Here is a 4404-nt window from a genome sequence, read left to right as displayed (position 1 = left end):
ATATAAGTCTCACAATCAGACCCATGAAACATTCAGTACTTTTACATTCAATAATTTTTTTTCTCACATTGTGCTTTACTTAATCCAGAAGGATTTGATAGATCTTACGGTAATTACTGTAAAAATATGGTATGTTTTATGGGTCTGAGTGTGAGACTGCAGTCTGCCCCATATTCACTCCCAGCAGCTCTTCAGAACGGTTTCATTACGATTTTGTGCACTGGAAAAAAAGGTACAGCTTATTTGACCAAGCAAAGGTGAACCACGGCTCGCTTGACCACAGTGAAAATTTTGGAAAAAAGGATTGTAAATAGTGTAAAAAATTTTAACCACACTGTGCTGTTGGCCCACAGCGGTCTGGAGCTATTTCTCTGTAATGTTCTGGGTTTGAAGCTCATGTGTATAATTCCTTACGTCATCTTCCTCTCTCTGTCCTCTCATTAGAGTCTGTCGTCCTCCACTGACCACTGTTCAATGAAGCTTGATGCTCGTAAATATAGAAATCATTCTGACATTACACTTGCAGAAACAAATGGTAAATGTCTAGAGAGGCAGAACGTTTTATGAAGGATTCTTAAGACATTAATGAGCATGACAACAGTGTGTTTATTCTTCCTCACTGTGTTTATTGGCTGCTCACAATATTGAAGGCGCATGCCAGCCACCACGTAATGTGTTTAGATGCTGCACTTGTTCAGTCCACGAAAGCAACAACAGTAAAATCTGTGACCCAGTACACGGAAACCTCACACCTGATACTGATGATGAATCTGGTGTCAGCTGTCATTAAAGAAACAGTTCACTATCAGAATGTCAACATACAGGAAGCTCTCATGAACTGACTGATGTCACATGACTGACTGGCAGGTTTTGAATACAAAACAATAAAGCAACTAAATTAAAGCTCCATTAAAATAATTTTGACATATTTACATTATTACTGAAAGACAGAATTATCATATATTTGTAATAATGATACGATGAGAAAAAAACAATAGATCATTATTCACATAATTTAATAATTTCAGACTCAAGCACTTAAATAACATGTGTGAATGTGCTCATAAAATGACAGTTTGCTCTTTAAGATACCAAATCAACATTTTTAGAATATATAGCTAAAAAGTGAACACAGTTTATCTCCATAAACATCATGTTTTCTCTGTGAAGAAAAGAGTAAGAATCACCTATGGAGTTAGAATCATGCCAAAAACTCACACACACACAAAACGTGTTTTACTCACGTCCAACGATTCACAAACAAACTCAGTGTGATCTGCAAATGCAAAACATCTTTCACAAACTAATGCATTTTGTTTTGCAAATGAGAAATGTACCAATCAAACATATACATCATACTTCAGAAACAAATACAGCATGTTTTACACATACAAAGAAACATATTTCTTCAAGTACAAAAAAGTATCCTTCAAGTACAAAAAATAATTCTAGTTTCAGGTATGAAAAAAACTTGAAAAAAAAAACAAACAAAAACTTGACTTTTGGCACTACTTTTCCGCCTTGCTGATCCTCAAACAAATGTCTCCAGATCCATACACAAATGGCAGTAAACTTTCCAACAAATGTCCTGTAATTCGCACTCCACAGCAACAGGTGGCGCTGTTGAGTCATTTAAAGGCCAGCAGGACGATTCCCCCCCCCAAATTTTTATTTTTTATTGTTCTATTTTATTCAAGACCACAACAGAATTTACCATTAGACATGCGTTGACGGCGCCATCATATTGGAGGAGGCAGCTCTGCCCCGTGAACTAATACAAGTCAATGGAGTGAACTTTATAAAGCTCATTCTACAAAGTCAATGCCTCGCATTTACACATTCACAGATGTACGGATGTATTCAGGAAACAGATAGGAACCAAAAACAACATCTGTGACGTTCTCTGATGATTATAAATGTAGTGACCTGAGGTGTACCGATTGCAGACGATGAGCGCTGATGGCGCAAAGACTCATGGGAGTAAACTGTCAAGCGCTCATGAGACTGTTGTTGTTCGAATATGTTTCGTCTGATTGCTTTCTGTACATCCTCTGGGTGGTTTTGTTGTGTCCTGTTGTGTCCTGAGGATGTGTGATATTGAATTGACATAGACATAGAAGTTGCAGCGTGCCACCATGGCCGAGGATGATAGGGCAGGTGTTTAGTTCATCAAATATGTCTGTCAACCAGATGAAAATGAACCTGCAGCCTAAAATCGTTGTAGTGTACATGTTACGTGATTGATGTTGAAGCTAAAATTCTGTCTCGTGGGGCCTTTCCCCATCAAGCTAGTCACTTAACGTCTCCCTATACGTTTAGTTGGACAGGTCGGCACCAAACCACAGGATGGATTATTATAATATTTTTACGAATTTTTACAGCTGCCAATGTATGTAATGCTATTACTGTGATGATACATGACTGTTCACGGGGCGGAGCTGCCTTCTCCAATATGATGGTGACGTCGACGTACGGTACAGCACTCAATGAGGCGTCTATGTATATGTGTCTATGGTAAATCTTGTTGCGGCCTTGAATAAAATAGAACAATAAAAAATAAAAAATTTAGGGGGGAATTAAACGTCCTGGCGGCCTTAAATTGACTCAACAGCGCCACCTGTTGTTGTGGAGTGCGAATTACAGGACATTTGTTGGAAGGTTTACTGGCATTTGTGTGTGGATCTGGAGACATTTGTTTGAGGATCAGCAAGGCGGAGAAGTAGTGCCAAAAGTCACGTGACGGTGGTGAGCTAGTGCCAAAAGTCATGTGACAGTTTTTTTTCCCCCGTACTTGTAGAATTGTTTTTTGTACTTGAAGGATTTTAGTTTGTACTTGAAGGAAATGTTTTTGTACTTGAAAGATTTTAATTTGTACTTGAAGGACACTTTTTTTTGCACTTGAACAAATATGTTTCTTTGTATGTGTAAAACATGCTGTATTTGTTTCTGAAGCATGATGTATTTGTTTGATTGATACATTTCTTATTTGCAAAACAAATTGCAATTGCAAATTGCAAAACAATTGCATTTGTTTGTGAATGATGTTTGCATTTGCAGATCACACTGAGTTTGTTTGTGAATCGTTGGACGTGAGTAAAACACATTTTGTGTGTGTGTGTGAGGTTTTGGCATGATTCTAACTCCATAATCACCACAGCTGTTCGCAGACCATAGATGAGCAGGGACTGATCTGTTCAGAAAAAGAGACACAAAAATCAGGAGTGGATTTTGACTTATGCACCATGGGTCATCTCTGCTGGAGGATGCAAAAGTTTGATTAGAGAGTGGAGAGTTTAATGGACATCATGATGTTACTCTTCTTACCCACAGAGGACACCTCTGTTACTGTGATTGTGGTCGGTATTGTTATTGGATCAGTACACTGGGTTTGGCTGGTTACAAGCACTCTCTGTGATAAGTGCATCCCATTGGATAATCTGCAGTCAGTGAATCTGAATCCTACAGAAAAGAAATAGAAAGACAACTGATGTAAGATAGTCTCCAGCATCATAATCATCAAACTGTTTTCCAATCATCTTCTCACTCACCACAGGTAGACATCCGACTGACGTGGTTGCTGACTGAGCAGACCAGCTGTCCTGAGATGTCTTCTTTCAGAGTGATGTTGTTACTGTCTATTTCCAGAGAGGAGCTGAGCATCAGTCAGTGTGTGTCCATCCATCTAAAGTCCAGCTGTACCGAGGACTGTCCCCTCCCTCAGAGGAGCAGAACACCCTTATCTCTCCCAGAGACAGACAGCAGACAGACCAGCAGCACAGAGGACACCGGAGCTGAAGGAAACACACTTGCATCACTTTAGATATTAACACGATCTTGCTCATTCTGTCAATACAGATATATATATATATATATATATATATATATATATATATATATATATATATATATATATATATATATATATATATAAAAGTTTTATATATATATATATATATATATATATATATATATATATATATATATATATATATATATATATATATATATTTTTTTATCAGTTATTTGAAAGTGGCACCTCCTCTAAGTCTCCCCTCCCCCCCCCATCCGGTCAGTGCTCCATCCAAAGCCACGCCCCCACAAACTTGAACGCGCATCTGGCAGTGAGACTCAGCAGGGAGAGGGAGATGCCGAGCAGGACGCAGCAATTCAGCTGAATTTAGCACGGAGCAGACAGGAAGTAAATTGCCGAAATAACAAACAACATCCGGTTACTTTTCAAAATAAAACACTCCGTGGGGACTGCCAGAGGGCGGAGCAAAACCGGATCGGAGCCGCAACCCAGCGGACCTTATCCAGTGGAAACTGAGCAGACTCATTAGCCATTCTCATGGCTAAAAACAATACACAAAGAAGCTAACGTTAGCATTGGTCTAATACGAGCTA

This window comes from Acanthopagrus latus, chromosome 4 (genome assembly GCF_904848185.1).
Source record: "Acanthopagrus latus isolate v.2019 chromosome 4, fAcaLat1.1, whole genome shotgun sequence".
Classification (NCBI taxonomy): domain Eukaryota; kingdom Metazoa; phylum Chordata; class Actinopteri; order Spariformes; family Sparidae; genus Acanthopagrus; species Acanthopagrus latus.
The sequence above is the reverse complement of the archived record's forward strand: the minus strand, read 5'-3'. Positions refer to the sequence as shown.